Here is a 17,420-nt window from a genome sequence, read left to right on the forward strand (position 1 = left end):
TTATTTAGATCAGGTAGCTTCTGCTGGGCCTATAGATAAATATTTGTGGCATAAAAAGCCCCCAGTCACTAAAAGTGCTATAACAGCTGCAGAATCAGAAGGAAAAAAAGTCAGTTATGTTTTTATAAGTCTTAGCCATATTTTAGCATAATTGAAAATGTCTCTTTATTACAGTTTCTACCATAACTGACACCATCAGACTGAAATTAATTTAATAAAAGCAACTTGAGTCAATGCTAAATGTGATGAGAGTATAAAAAAAGAATACATTTACTGGAGAAAATGTCAAAGTCAATATTCTCTTTATTGACCATATATTTATTTACACAAAACACACACACAAAGTTTTACAGGATCAAGTGACACCTCAGGGTATTTATCAGCAAATTCAATCTTGACACTAAGACACAGAACAGAGTGATAGCTGGCACATATTTAAAAAATAAAAATTAAAAGAAGACTCTTCCAGAGTGCATAACAGAATCAATTAGAATAAACCTAGATGTATTTTTACAGAGATATATTTTACATCAATCAGCATCACACACACACACACACACACACACACACACACACACACACACACACACACACACACACACACACACACACACACACATAATGTTATTATCCCATTAAATGTTTATGATGTTTAACAGTGAAAACACATTTTAACATACAGCTGATGTAAAATAAAAAAAGTAATAATATCATTTTCTTGCTTCATCTGGTCTTTTCCTTAGATTTGGAGATGAAGTGATTTACCTTGTGTGTAATAGGTCTGAAGCAAAGTAACATATAATTTTATTCATTTATATAGAACCTTTTAAAACAAAGTGTACAAAAAGTACAAAAAAACAAGAATGAATGTAAAAACATGTACAAGACAGAAATCAGGGCCCAAAATCCTTTTCTCTGAGCCAAAAGTTGTTCAGCCAATCAGGGATTTTTCACCATCACCAATCTGCAGAGAGACAAGACAGGAAATTAGGTAGAGAATAAAAAAAACCAAAAAACAAAATAAAATTGTCACATTTATTTACAGCCAGGCCCATAAAACACAGTGATTTTGTCTAAGATAAACCAACACTTGAACTGTCACAGTGAATAATCATGGCTATGTGTCACGTCACAGCACTGACACAGCAGTTTTGGACTCAAACAGGAAAAGAAAGAGGGGGGTTTGAGGGGAGAGTGGAGATACAGAAGGGACTCCCTCCTCATGACTACCAATATCTGTCTGTGTTTGAGTCTACACTCGTCCACCTCTGACCTCTGAAGTCTGGAGCGTCGAGAGGACACATTGTCAGCAGGGAATCCCACAGTTATGCCCGAGGGGAAACACACACGCACGCACACACACACACACACACACACACACACACACACACACACACACACACGCACGCACACACACACACACACACACACACACACACACAAGACACACTTCTGCTGTCTGGTTTTGCAACGTCACGACTGAGCAAGATAAGGATCTCAGCAGCAGCAGAGATAAGGGATTTAATCCTAATTTTTACATTTGGATTTGTATAAAACCTGAAATGGCTCTTGGTACACAGGTTTTCTTATTCCTATGAATGCTTCCTACTGACAGCTGGGCAGTAAAAATGAAGGTGTGTGTGGGTTGTGAGGAGGAGGCAGAGTTAGGGTTGAGGAGATCAGAGCTGGACAACAGTCCCCGGGTAGATCGCAGTGTTTCAGACATCGGGCAATTATGAGGGGCCTGTAGGGCTCTCGAGGGCTCCTCTGCTGCCCACGCTGTCCCAACAACCTGCTAATACATGCAGCTCTGTCTCCACACCACACACTCACTCTATACCACACAGACAGTAACTTGCAAGGAGTGTATTATTATTAAATCTTTACATTTTGACTCCTATTTCAAAAAATATGGGAATTAGGGGAGTAAAGGTTAACAAGATTATTTTGACCCTTAAAATTATGTAACAGCATCAAACAACAATATGAAGACACACAGGATGTCAGAGGATGGACCATTTCCAAAATTATGTTAGCAATTATATTTTCTCTGCCTCTCCTGTACACTGTCATATGATCCTAAAATAAAACACGACTGTTCATATCTTTGGGAGCAAAAGATCTCCTCCACGCTGAAAAATATTTGTTGTCCCTAATCTAATATTTAGGTATCAGGATTAAAACTTTTCTCCATGCTGTATTAATCAAACATTTTCTCTTATCTTGAATGCATTATAAGCTGTTTTAAAACATGATAGCGATGATGTTTTGTATATTTACTATCTATGGTGATTTATAAGTCACATTATTGATTAATGGACTGTTGCCTTTATAAGGACAGATGTTATTCTGATGAGGGCGAAACAGCTTAAAACATTTGGTGGATAAGCCATGCAGGGGCATCAAACACTTCATTTCCTGCATTCTGGTAAATTTTTATGCATCAGTCTGCCTTTTCAGCATCAATTTATGGTGTACAAGTTTTTAATTTTAGTAAAAGTCTTTTTTTACATTTTTATTTAGGGGAACAAATGCACTTGTTCTAAATACTGAGGACATGTTATGCAACATGCTCTTATTTTGATGACCTCGATTTATTCACAATGCACTGACAGATGTTACAGGCCACCAAGCCCCTAAATTTGGTGGCCAATGTAAATTTTTAATAACCCGGATATAAACTTATGTAAGGACACGAGGCTATTTAATGGTAAAAAGGCATTAAAAGACTAAAAAATTATACTTATTGATTAAGATCAGAATCATTTTTAATCAGGATCTTTGTGGCACTGTAACATTGTGTTTTTTATTTTAATCTTAATTTAACCATTCTTCAGGTAATCTCACTGACTATGTTTACATGTACACTAATATTTCACTGTTTTTCCTGAATATTACAACATTCCAGATTTTATTAGGGCGAGTAAACAGCATACTCCATTTGAATACTCTGAATTAGGCCTTTTTCCGAATGAAGCATTTTCAGGTTAAATTAAGAGGGATATGCTGGCGTTACTCGGGCATTAGGAGCTTTCTTTACACATGCATACAGCACATTTGGAATATATTTCTAAACTGGGATTTTTACTGCAGACACACATGGCATCTTGTCGATTTACAGTTGATTCAGTGAGTTGTAAGCATACCAACTCACTTTAAAACTGAGTTAGAGATGTACGCCCATAAGAAGAGCCCACATTTCTGCACGAGAAATAAGACACACCTACTATTAAACGTTATAAAACACTTGGACACCAACATATTTTTGGAAATCTGCAAATAATTCAACACCAACCTTTTAAGAAGGTGGGTGAAAGAATGAAATAGAGAGGCTGTGTTCACCACCGGTGGAAAAAAAAAAAATCCTATCATGATGCAAAGAAGCAAAATGACTTGTGGTTCAAGCTGTCCTACGTTTCCTTATTTTGATGCGACAAACGACACATTGGAGAGCGTTAATCAGAGTATGCAGAGCTGCATGTAAACCAGAATACTTTTTTTCATTAGACATGTAAACAGCTCATTAGGAATTTGTCTTTGTAGGGATAAGGGCCAAAAACTGAATATTTTGCGCATGTAAACGTACTCACTGTGACAAACAGTCTCATTATCAGGAGTAACCTGCTAAAACTTAGCGACTACAGGGGATTTAGTGGCCACGAAATGACTTTCCAGTTAATGTTGAACCCTTGCCTTTAAATCCGCCCACTCCACAGAGTTCGAGTTGACTGATTCTGATGATGAAGATGGTAACGGAGTGTAACAAGTTGAAAATTCTGTCTTATATCAGGAAAGTTGAACCCTGAAATGCATTTTAATCAGAGACTTGGGAGTTTGAGCTGTGATTTCAAGCTGTGAAGCTCGTTTTAATTGATGCTTGACTCCCTAAAGTCCTTGCTTGCCTTGAAACTTCATAACAAAAGCATCACGTTTTGACAGGTTTTTCAGGAAAATGTTCACATGCCGTGTCATTTTAGCAGTCAGCAATAGGAGCCCTAAAAGAAATCTGGACCTGTCAATTTTCAGCAAAGACTTGAAACTTGACTTTAACTCGTCCCACACAGCTCTACGTCAAACTTTTTTCCAGCACGAGAACAGACTAATCCACTAAATTCTTCCTCTCCTCTACTTGACAAGGTCATGCTTTAGATGATATTCTCATGGTAACGAAGTAAAACTTTTTCTACGGATCAAGAAGACGGGACAGAGAATGTGTGTGAAAGAGTTGGAGAAGTAGGAGAGGTGTAAATAGATGCAGAAAAAGCATGAATTTGTATCCATGAGGTGTGTGTGTGTGTGTGTGTGTGTTGGGGGTTAAGTCCAGTAAACCCCCCCAACCCCTCAACACACACACACACACACACACACACACGCTCTTATGCTGACATTGTGTCCATCCAACAAAGACGTCCCCACAGCCCCCTCATTATAAATACATGTCATTGGATCACAGCTCGTCTGAATCCCCGAGTCTGCTGTGCTCTAAGTGGCCGTGACTGAGCCCTGAATGGGTGGCCGAGCGACAGCTATACCAATAGAGAGCCAACAGTGTGTGTGTGTGTGTGTGTGTGTGTGCGTGTGTGTGTGTGTGTGTGTGTGCAGAGACGACCACAGCCCCCCCCAGCCTATGGGAATGAAAGCTTCGCAGCAGGATGAGGTCGGAGGTCAGGCTGTCTGTTACATACATATGTACATACACACACGCAGCTTACTGATCTGAGATGATGCAGAGAAGGAAAAAAAGAATGATGTTATGATTTTTTTTTTAAAAAAAAGTTGAATTCAGTTGAAGTGTTGTAACAGTTAACTTGCTGCATGTGTGAAGCAGGTTTGCTTAAATCTGGGGCAATAAGTTTCCTGCTGCCTCAACAACAAAGCCGCATGAATCTAGTCCTGGCTCACTTAGAAGGAGGGAACAAGGTGTGTATATTTGTATGTATGTGTGTGTGTGTGTGTGTGTGTGTGTGTGTGTGTGTGTGTGCGTGTGCGTGTGCGTGTGTGTGTGTGTTAAAAGAGCTCATCCTATCTCGTTTTGCAGGGGGAATGTGAAAGTGTCTCTATCCCTCTGGAACCACAAACCAGGCCACAGTATTGTACTCTCGTTCCTCCGTCTCTGTCAGCCTCTCTCTCTTTCTCTCTTTCTCTCTCTCTCTTTTTCACTATCAAGGCTTCTATTTCTGAGTCAAAGCTCGCATTTCTCTCTGGGTATGGTAAACTTTTTCTAGCTCTACTTTCACCCGAGTTTTGAACCCCCAGAGATGTGACCTGGACTCGACTGGTAATCAATAATTAAAACCAGCAGGTGCGTTAAACACCCACATGAAGTTATCTTCTCCTTGATCTGACTAAACAATTGTATGATGCCACTAAAAGGATGACTTGTGCATTTTTATCCCACGCCTCTGTGTTGTGTGTGTGTGTGTAGACAGTGAAGCCATGATGTGTGTATTATGAGCAGATTGTCTGGCCTCATTAATGCAGAGCTACAACAATGAGCGAAGCACGCGATAGCGGCTGCCCATGCTAATCATCTCTGCTAGCACGCCACTTTCCAGCACCTTTGCCTATATACGTGGTGTCTCCTCCCCCCTCACTAGACGAGGACCCCGAGTAGCTGCCTGCACACAGTGCCTGATGGGAAACGGAGGCACCGTAGCAGGGTTTTGGGGAATAGTTTCCCATCATTTCCTTTGGTATCTCTGTATTTTTTATTAATTTAGATAATTGAGTTTTTTTACTGGCAGCTTTTAAGCATTGTGACTGTCCGAAAGGGTTTTAATGAAGACAAAAATATTACACTGAATATTATTACTTTAATATTAATATTATGACAGTGAATAATACACTGAATTCCTGTATTTGTCCATCACAGTTAAATTATAGTTAGGCTGTTTTTTTTAAACAACGTGATAAGGTAGATGTGTGATTGTATCAGAATTACCTCAGAGACCCATGATATAACATAGATATTGATGGGAAATACTTTTTATGAGATAATTCACTGTAAACAAGAGCATGCACTGAATTCATGTCCTCGGCTATCAGAAAAATTCAGCGTTAGCATCTTCAAATCACTGCATGCTGTGAGCTCACTTGGTGTTTTGGAGTGAACTGTCAGAGTTCTGCTGAGTAATTGTTGCAAATACGGATACAGGTCAGCTATTCAGCATGCATACGGTAGTTAAGATAATGCTGTAACTTCATTTTAAGGTGCATTGTATATACTAAAAAAAAATGCAAACGCAATGCACACAGTGTTGAAAACTTTGAAGCTCACTTATCAAAAACAAGTTTCCAGATGGCTGAATTCTTCAAAATAAAAAATTCAGAATTTTTGGAGAACTCTATGCACAAATTGTGTCATTTAACACACTTTGCTAATCTGGAAAACACTAGCCTTGAAAATGCCACACATGTATCTCTGATTAGCTTCACTCTCGTCTCACCTGTTCAAACTCAATCAACAAACACTCCAGTCATGTGTCAAAGCATAAAAGAGGCCTCAGGTGGCCTCTGCTGTGTTCGGGGAAAATTGAGCAGTATGGAGAACAGAGAGGAAGGACTACAAAAAAACCCACAAAAACATTTCTTTTGCAGTCGATTCATCCATCTTTGCTGTATTACAGTAACAAATAAATACATGCTTTGTTACCTTTTGGCATTTGTGCACTGATTTCATCGTTGCAGCTCCAGAAAGACAGTCTACATATTTTCTCATCGTAGCTCTTATAATTTAACTTATCAGAGCACTTTTTGTGAGTTTTGCCAAAATAGTCAACATTTAGCTCAACTGGAGCTCACTTGATACACAAATGTGCAATATATTGTCTGCTGATACGATTGTCACAATGAAATGCTTCTATGATATAGTCACAGTAGTGTATTAACATATAGCAAAAGTCTTTATACTGTATGCACTGAAAAATTCAGCCTATTTTGGGACAAAAAAGCTTAACTTTACTGTAAGGAGAAAGAAAACAATGTCTACATTTCTAAACAGTGTTTATAGATCTGAAACATGGAGTCAGAAAGTCAAAACACATATAAAAATTACTCCACATAACACACGATCAGCTTCGATGAAGCATCAGTGCCTACACTGAGGAATCATGTACACTGCACCCAGATTTGAAAATTAACTGGTTTTGTCTACTGTGGCTGCTGGACTTCAAAATCTCCCAGCCACTGAATACATTACCATTGCATTGGTACAACTGTTTTTGGCTGGTGATGAAACAAGTCTGGCAGCCTCTTATAAAATTTACAAGCATTTGACTGGTGCTAATGTCCAACCCTGACTGTACCAAGACAAATTTTGTATATTTTTATTTTCATGGATGTTTTTGTATGAACTTATGTGACTATCTGATGTTGTTGATTGTGTGATGAATTTGCTGGTCTTCAGCACTTTGGTCGAGTTGACCTGAGTGTGTGCACAATCACTTCATTGATTGCACCTGTGACAATTATCCAGTGCCGCTCTGATTGCCTGCAGCTGACATCAGTCTTGGCATGTCTGTGAACTGCCACTTGTTTTTACATGCCCTGATAAGACTGACAATTGAAACACATAAGCACTAAGCCCATTTATTAAAAGCTCTTAAACCTTTGCAAAACAGCGTGTCTTTCTTCTTTTTTGTCATATTTGTACTAGCATCCAAAGACTTCCTGTTTTTGATACCTGCATATGTGGCATAGCACTCCTCAGCCAATTAGTTTTATATGAACTGTTTTTTGATAGTAATGTTTTAAATTAATCACAGCCCTGTTTAACTGATGCTTTGTAACAGATATTCATATGAAAGCTGTGTGTATCGTTTTTGTGGAATAAATCAGTTCAGAGAAAATGGTAAAGAGTGCTGCGTTTATTTTGCAAGAAATTTGTGGAGTTTTGACTGACTTGACTGGCTAACTGTTTTCTTTGTGTTTTTTGAGAGATTGAGCCATAGTTTCAAAATGGGTTAAAAATACTGTAAGTAATTTCAGAAGAGATAAAAAAAAAACCTGTAAAATGAGTCTAAAAGCCTAAATCTGCTGCAGAGTACAGCAGTGTAAGTCCTGTACAGCATATGGTGCTTTACTGAATGTCCAGTTGTTTGAGAGATCTGAGACATAAAGAGATAAAGCGACTGAGAGAGAAAAAAAAACACAATGAGTGAAAAATTGTGAAATGGAGAATAATGGAAAGCATGTGGGACAAAGAGAGTGCGAGAGAGATGTGAGTCTCAAAAAAGTGTCAATGCCGGGCTTCCTTTAGGCATGAGTGAGAAACTATGAGGCCTGGTGGTGTGTGAATGGTTCGGGAGCACACATGCAAACACGCACGCAGACCGCAGGCACAAACACGCACATTAACACAAACGCACGCTCCCACACACACCCACACACACCCACACACACACACACACTCCCCACTGAGCCAGAGCCTGTGCCAGTCAGACAGGTCTATGGGTCTATTGAGGGGACTGGGAGGGAGCTGTCCCTTTCTGTGGAGCTAATGAAGCCTGCACCCACAGGCATAAAGGAGTGGAGAGAGTTAGCACTGCGCTCCTTCACCCATTCACTCACTTCCTTCCTTTACACAGCTCCTGATGAGGTAATGCTTTCTCTCTTAAAGGGACACCATAAGTAATGCACCTTTACGCATGCAGCTCTTTACGACTACAGGACACGTCAAGTAACAATTATTTGCATGCGCGATAAAAGAGTAAAAAAACATTTGAAAAACTGTATGTTTAAAGTATAAGGCTGGAAATTCTGCATTCTGCACCTTCATTTGTTTTATACGTACCACATGCATGTTTGCAAAAGGACATAATACATAAGCTGACTTTGTTATTGGATGGCGGAAGGGATAGTGGATAGCATGTCACCTTGGCAACATACCTGCCGAGCTGCAGGCCGCTGTTTGAGACCGACAAACAACAAAACTGGTTCTGATTAAGCGACTTATTGCTTGATTTGCAGCGGCTTTCTAGGCACAAAAAGCATTTGTTTATTTATCGAGGCATTGAAACTTTTCCTCCCAAGATAGTGGCTTGGAAAAGTTGTGGTTTTGTAACCTAAACCCCCCCAACCTTTAAAAAAAAAAAAAAGAAAATCCTAACCCTTGAACGGTATATTTTAAGCCAAGACATGATAATTTCCTGAACTATAATCAAGTGCTCTCTGTGCCTAAACTCCACCACACGTAAACCACTACATTGCTGAAACATAAAGTTTTAGTGTATCCACTAAACAATAATGTACACATGTAGCAAATCAGTGTGGCAGACACATTAAATGCCAACATGTTGGAGTCAACAAACCCTATCAAAAAATACAAACAAGCACAGCTGGTTTTCTGTCTTCCCTGTCAGCCCCAAGTCCATGTTCATCCTGAAGATACAAATCTTTATAAGAATAAATAATAAATATAATAAAGTAGTAATAATAAAGTCACAAATATATTTGTTAGTTTAGTTTTAAGCAAACATTACTCAACTGGGACAAACTGAGCATTTTTAGGGGACTATTATCAGCTGCAGATTCATACACATTTTGTGTCTATTGTTTACAGCAGTAAGACAGTGTGAGTACTGACTTAAAAGAAACCACAGTGCCCACACTCATTGAAATGAAAGAACACACAATGTAGTGCAACGGTGTGGCTCATATTGCTGTTTTTAATTTTTTTATAATGAAAGACATATTCATGTAACACTTTTGTTTTGGATTGTTCGCCTACTGGCAGTTTTTAAGGTATTTGTAACATTTCGGCAGACTTTGATTTCACAGCAATCACAGCGAGTAAATCTATAAATCTGACATCAGAACATGCTCTGAAAACAGCGCACTCTTGATGATTTCCTCCATCACTGAAACATGTAGTCCCGCTACAAAGCTGCCATCAGTCTATGAGAGAAACAAAGACAGGCACCACGCTGGAGAGCCCGAGACCAACGTGTCACTCAGAGAAAAAAATGTCACAGAAAGCAGAGATGTGGGGAGAAAAGGCTTCTCGACAACACAATCACACTTTCAGCAGGGGAGGTCTGACTTTAAGCTGCCTGTCTATCTGCCTGTCTGCGACTCCGCTGCGACTACAAGATGATGAAGGAGCTCTTGTCCAAGTCTACACCCGGTCTGGTCTCTGAACAAACCAGACTGAGCTAACAATAGACGGCCATGCTTATCAAATAGCCTGGCGACTTCATTAGCATCCTGCAAGACCCAGACGACAACCCAAGTGGCCCTACACACACACACACACACACACACACACACACACACACAAGCCAGACAACCCCTTCACTGGCCTTGACCCATGAACTCTAGGGTCCTCTTTCACCTGCTACAACAGCATTCATGCTAGCAGGGCTGTCTCGCCAGAGCCTGCCTGTTCTGCATATGTTTCTCCGACATTCCCACGCTCCGAGCTCAGACCTTCGAGCTCGGGAGACACTTTAAATATGGCGGTATTCATACAGGACATTATGGAGATTTGCATTGTGTCTGACTTTTTTTTGGGCCTCATGACAACCTCCTTGTCCCTCATGACTTTTCACAAGAGGGGAGGCTTTTCTTTTAGTTCTTTTTACACCTCAAATTGCCTGGAAATATTCTACGATGCCGCGTCTGACTGGCGCACAAAGAAAATGTAACACGTGCATCTTTTTTGTTCCATTTTTTGTGCAAAAATAACGCTCTCCCCTTCCCACGATCTTTCCCTTTCTTTGATTCCTTCCTGCTGAATCTGTTGTTGATTCTCTTTCCCCCGGCACATCAAGGGTAAACTCTCCTCGCCTTTTCCTTCCTCTTCCTGATTCTTTGCCATTTATCATTGGCTAAAAGCAGCTTCGCGTCTCCTTATTGGCTGCCGTGACGGACAGAAACAGTGATGCGTCCAACATGAGGCTTCAGTATAGTAGCAGCGTTTAAGTGTTATTGTGAGAAATGGGGTAGAGTGTGTTCCTGCTCTCCTACAGAAAATGTGACAGTCAGATGTGGAGGCATGCGACACGCGGCGGGGTTTTTTGCGCTCAGATCATGTGAGAGAGACCTTGAGAGGCGTGCAAAAGCCTGTGACTGAATTTGCCTCGCCGCACAGCATATGGACGCCCCTCGTCGCTCTATGCAAATGGCCGAGACACAGACACATGTTCACAAATGCAGACAAACTACCCTCCTCCCCTCCCGTCCCTCATTAATTGTTCCTCCTAAAACCAGACGCCCCCCCCTTAAATAATAACCTCTCCACTAACACCCCCCACTCCATCTTCCCCATATGAGCGACCCCCCACCCCACAGTCTAGACCCCGCAACCCTCTCTCACTCTTGAACCAGACACCCCAAAAAATCCCCCCTCCTCCTCCTCTCTCTCCTCTCCTCAGCTCCCACGACCAGCAGACAGACCCTATGATTCGCGTGACCGCCATTTTGCTGCCCACAGTAGAGCTAACTGTACAGCAGCTGCCTTGATGGGCAAATGCAAATACGAATGCTGCTTTGTTGCTCAGCCGCTCAGACGACTCTCATCTCTCAACGCCCCCCAAAAACAAGACCTGCTCAATCAAATGTGACCATGAAATGACGCAAATGCAGGAACGTGAGATATTCATTTATACAACGCTTCAATCCTCTGACTGCATAAACGGCTCCGAATTTTATTATGAGATCTGCATGTTCAGTATATTTCAGGTTATTTGAAAGTCTCAAAGAGATGACAAGCAGCTCAGTCGTCCCTCATCTTCCTTTATTCTTCTTCTTCTTCAAAAAAGCATCAATATGATACTTCAAAGTGTTCTGAAGGCGGCAATTTTTGTTACACGGCCTATTTATATGGTTCATATGCAGCCTCTTTTCGAGCAAAATCAGTCACCCCGTGATTTGTTTAGTGCCATGGTAACCAGACACCCATGTGCATGAAAATGAGACTATTATGGTCTGTCTGTCTGGAGTTTGTTGGGCCTATGGATCCCTTTTTAATTAGAGTCTGTGTGCATGTCTGAGCGTCTCTGTTTGCTTAATGCTTTCGTCGGTGCATTATGTATGTCCACGTGTAAAAAAAAAAACACTGTGCATGCGTGACAGAGCGCTATCTGATTAAAAAAAACGGGCTTGACTTAATCTTTTGTACAGTGTCACATTTGCATGCGAGGGAATCGCATGCAAACACCATATGGCGCAGTACTCTTGATCTTGCATGCACCCAAAACCTATCAGACACATTTCAGGGTGCAAATACCCCAAGAGAAAAACAGAGACACTTTTAAACATCGCTTCACTTCTTGAACGCTCGCCGCTACGTTCACGGGAGCAATTATCAAGCGGACGCCAATGACATGATGCTTGGAGGTTATGCAAATGCAATTAGCCCCGATTTGCATTCGACAACAGCTAACGGATGCACAGATGGCAGACAACAGAGATGCGCCCGCCATCTTTGGCAGAGGGGAGAGACTGGCGGCCATTTTGTCTGAAGCTGTGCCCATCTGGATGGAAACAACCACGCTGCATTGCTGTGACGACAGTTTGGGAGCTGTGGGTGCACACTGCTGCTGCTGCTGCTCGCTGGCTCTCAAGGCCGAGCATATACAGTCCATTCATACACACAAACGCAGCTCTCTTATATTATTCAATGCGTTCGGATTTGAGTGGCGTCTTGTAAAAAAAACACCTTAATTAAACTGTTAACTTCCAAACATCTTCTGCAATCGACATCCTAAAATGATCGCTTCTGATCTAAGCAGGGTGCAAAGTTACACACACACATGCACACTATTTTAGGTAATAAGAGCACATTGAGAGTTGTTCACTGAGTGGAAAATGTGGAGTGCTAAAGAGAGATACTTGCCTTTTTACCATCTCCACTACAAGGTGGGAGGGTCGCTCTGCTGTGTGATCTTCTGCGTTCGCTGTTGAGTTTTTTTAAACAGTCTGGAAGTGAATAAGAGACATCACGGAGGGGGGAAAAAAAGCTTCATTTGCCAGTGTTTCTGGTTTTAACAGACAGCTCACCATAGTAACAGCAAGCCAAGAGTGGAGGAGAAAATAAAGATCGTACTGTCTCTTTGTCAAATGTAAAAACTGTTTGGGGAATAAACAACGGGCGAGTCGAGGATGGAGAGCGAGTCAAAAGCAGAACTCCCAAACTGGTTTTTAAACAGCCAGAGGCAGAAGGTGGGGGATATGTCAATCTTATGAAGGGGGGAAAAAATCAAGAGAAAGGAATATCCCTGTCGGCGGTCTCTCAACATTCAGTATTATTTGGGGAGAGATCCCCTTCAGCGGAACCACACACAGCCAGTGGAGATCGGGACTGAGGTCCAGTCTAAGGAGCCGGGGCTGCAGCTGAGAGGGCCACGCAGGGCCTGTCCTTTGGAGGTCTGCGGGCCCCTAGGCCACAGACTAACACAGGAAACCCCACTCAGAGCTGTGCAGGCTCTGTGTTTCGTATTGATTTCTCCTGCATGCCGGTAGCTCCAGAGGTGCTTCTCGCCTTCGGGGACCTTCTCCATCTTTCCCAGCCCACTCACTAGCTCCCCGCCTGGGCTTCGCTGGCTCTGCTGGACCCCTGGATGGAGGTACGGGGCCACAGGAGGAGAGGAGGAAGACGAGAGCCCGTGGCAATGATGATGAGCTGCGCCGGGTCTCTGAGTTCAGTCATCTACCAGCCTTTATCCAGCCTTCCAACCACCCACCCTTGTTTCCATCTGAAAAAGGGAAAATAGAGTGTTTTTCAAAATCTCACCTTTGGCATTCAGCATCCCTCTGCTCAATGCAAATGCAAATGTAAACACTAACACTTTGATTAAAAATATGTGGGAAGAAAACGCCAACTTGCTCTTTTGTAACCTGCCCCAAGGCGCTCGCTGCTATACAGAAACAAATAAAAAATGCTCAGCAGGCTGTATGAAACACAGACACATCCATCTCAGATTTTAAAATGTTTCTTTTTTTCCAGAAATCATTCATTAAAATCATTACTCTGTTTAGAATTGACGGGCATTATGTTTAGTCATTTTTCACCGTGTCTTATGACTGGCATAATAAAACAGTTTTGATGCTAAACGAATAATTTGCGTGGATTCCTTCAGTGCTGTGAAGTTTTCTGAAAGCATTCTGTTATCATGCTAATACAACATCGTCCTTTATGTGTCGCTTTGTTCTTTTCTATAAGAAAAACGAATTGCAGGGGCCTCCTTCAGTAACCATACACCCACTGGCCCCCATTTCTAGAACAAACCAGCACATTCAGCTCAGTGTGGTTTGCTGGAAAATTAATAGGGACATGGAAAGTAAGGGGTTAAAGTGTGCAAGGTCAGTTATTGGATGGTTTGTTCTGGAGTTGGCTGTTATGTGCATGTTTTCATCATATAATAGGGGTGCACCCACGGTAGCCCCTGGCTTGGCCGGTGCAGGGGAGTGACGTGGGGTGAGATTGGGTGAGCCGGAGGAAGATTCAGACACAATGCACCCATTGAGAGGGTTCAGACATGGGTGTTAACTCCCCATTCCTTCACACACAATAGGGCCCCCCACTAGAGCCGGCGTAGGGGACAATGTTGGTTCAGGGCAGCCCTCCACCCGGTAAAAAAGAAAAGAGCTGCATTATTAAGATGGGAGGAGAGGGAAGGATGGGTGAGGGGGAGGAGAGGGGCGAGAAAAGGAGATAGAGGGATATGTTTGTGTATGAGGAGGCCTGCCTGTGACCCATGGCTTTGGACTTGAGGAACAAAACACACATCGCAGCAGCATCAGGCATCCTTAAATATTTACAAAACTTCAATATTCAGCGTTATTATTCTAACATTTAACAAGATGGTCATCATCAGCTTGTTCAGTGAATATGGTCAGATTTCGCTTGCTTCCTTTTGGCTCATCTTGTCCATCTTATTATATTTAATAGAAAAATCAACATTTGGCCAAATAACGACAATTGGAAATCAGCCATATCGCTCATAGCAAGGGCATCCAAACTTTTTTGAATGGGGTCCTGATTAGATAATGTGAAAAGTACCTGGGGGCCAACTGCGTCTCACATGAAATGGGTTATTTAAAAAAAAAAAAAATCCCATAAAAATGAGACAAATGCAACTGTTTCATCGCTCAGTGAAAATGTATTAAACTTTTCACCAAAGGGAAAGAATGCAAAGTGATTTTGCTTATTGATTAACCAATATTGGCCACATCTAGTAGAATTTGAGAGTTAAGCTGAGGGACATTTAAAACTGGTTTGAGGGCCACAACTGGCTCCTGGGGCAGACTTGGGCATGCATGTCTTACAGCAACACAGGTAACATTTAAAAAAAAAAAAAAAATTCAGTGCATGTCTCATTTTAGGAAAAAACATTATTCTTATCATATAAGCCAAATCATTACAGAGAGTATTAACAGAAGTCTTGTTAAAAGTGTTAAGACTGTATACATGTGTACATTGTGTATGGGTACAAAAAACATAAAAACACTGTCCAAAACTGTCCAGTAACAACTGCGATGTATACATGAAATACAGGCAAAAGAAAAAGCCCTACTAACTGTATTTGATCCTGCTTAAATAATTCATAAAATTACCCTAATTAAGCTATTGCAGCAACCAAGAACATTTGACAGAACTCTTTCATAACAAATGCAATAACTTTGCTATATCTGGAAACAGCATTCACACTGAAAACACATCTTTTACTGTCTGTACTTTGCATGTTGTGTTATTTATAATATGTATTGTGATTTTACTTTTTTTTTTTTTACCAACCAGTGAAGCTGAAGGTTAATTATTATTATTATTATTATTATTATTATTATTATTATTCCAGCATATGTACAGTGATATATTACATAAATACATATTTTAAAAAATAGATAAAATACAGACTGTTAATCAATTTTCTATAACCACATAAATCAGTATTAAGGCATTTTTTTTCCTATTAAAGATCATGTTAGAATCATTAACACACTATGCATACGAAACTTAAGGAATGCCAGTGATGCCAGTGTATCCACACTGTCCGCGCCTGTTGATTAGAGCTGCAATAATCAATTGGCAAGTTGTCAACTATTAACTTGATCAGCAACTAAATGATAATTGAAAAAACGGTTTGAGCTATTCACTGACCAATTACCAATTACTTACATTTTATATACCAAACAAGGATTTCATTCATTTAGAAAATGATCAATACATTGACTGATTTAAAAAAAATCATTGTTAGTTGCAGCCCAACTTTTGATGCATATTGACTCGAAAAACTCAGTGCATGCCTATTTTATAAAATAACACATTATTGAGTACAGGATAAACCTGTTGCTGCAAATACACCATAGAACCACAATGTTGGCTGGCTTGAATTTCACTAGTGACCTTTTTTGCACGTCATACCCCTCTCTCTTTCACAGTGTCTGTCTGCCAAAAAAAAAAAAAAAAATCTAAAAAACAGAAGCTTGGTGCATGTTGTGCTGTGCATGTAGGGGTGACATATTGGCAACAGTTTGTAAAATCAGCACCATTTTCTTACAGCAGTCGACAATTGTCAACATTTCCTGAAGCGCTTGAAGCACCATTTGAAATGAAACACTAAAAATGTATTTTGTACATTTCAAAGGTGTCTCTGAAACACAGGCCCAGTTGTGAGTTTGATTTACACCCTTTGAATAAAATGACAGATTGGGGAGTTTATCTGCAGCCTTTAATGGCATCATGTTTGCAGCACGGAGCAGGAATCGCATCCTCCAATGACTTCAGCATTTTTTTTTTAAAAAAACATCTTAAGCGTTCCTCCAAAGACCGTATAACAAGCATTTGCTTGTTCGTAGCTGCTTGTTATATACTCTGTGGTTGTAAAGGAACACTGTTTTGGGAGTCGGTTTGGGAGTGAAGCTGACAGCGTTAACAAGCCGTTGGTAATGTAAGTGTATACGCTTTTATTCTGCCTTCCTCCTCCAGACAGGTAAAATCTCCTCTGGCTCAACAAAGAGGGGGTTCTGCTTAAAATGTATAAAGGAAGCTATCAGTTTGTTTGAGGCCATGAGGCAGTATAGGTGGCGAGGCGAGGAGGGGGGTGTAGGGGCATAAAATGTTTATGGAGATCCTGTGTCTCTCTGGGAGCCTAATAGAATCCTGTGGCTGCAGTGAGAGCTCATTGTGCCAGCGTAAAGGATTACACTGGTAAACTGGTAAAACAGGGGAAAGAGTCCAAACACTCTCTGCCTCCTATGGAGAGGCAACGAACCATCGAACAATGAGAGAGGGGAGAGTATACTGCAAGCTGACTCATTTCATCAATGCAAAAAAAAAAAAAAAGAGAGAGAGAGACGCGGAGAAAGTAGTGTGAGAGGAGGGAGATGGAGGAAATAGATTAGGCAGTTCATATTCATGCATGTGCACAGAAAAAATCACCTGGAAGTGGAGGGAAGGATGGGAAAGAAGAGGAGCAGAA

The 17,420-nt window shown here is 41.0% G+C and overlaps 1 long non-coding RNA gene across 5 annotated transcripts in view; it reads right to left on the reverse strand.

The window, feature by feature from the left end:
- Positions 1–274: 274 nt before the first annotated feature.
- Positions 275–17,420, reverse strand: part of LOC121950894 (uncharacterized) — a 36,667-nt gene continuing 19,521 nt past the window's right edge. For all 5 annotated transcript variants that reach the window (XR_006106359.2, XR_015778175.1, XR_015778174.1 and 2 more), the window contains exons 3-4: positions 12,836–13,694; positions 275–964 (exon numbers count right to left, since the gene is read on the reverse strand). This is a non-coding gene — a long non-coding RNA (uncharacterized LOC121950894). The remainder of the gene's footprint in view (positions 965–12,835; positions 13,695–17,420) is intronic.

The sequence above is a fragment of the Plectropomus leopardus genome, chromosome 12 (genome assembly GCF_026936395.1).
Source record: "Plectropomus leopardus strain MGB_pleo_1.0 chromosome 12, ASM2693639v1, whole genome shotgun sequence".
In the NCBI taxonomy this organism is placed as follows: Eukaryota; Metazoa; Chordata; class Actinopteri; order Perciformes; family Serranidae; genus Plectropomus; species Plectropomus leopardus.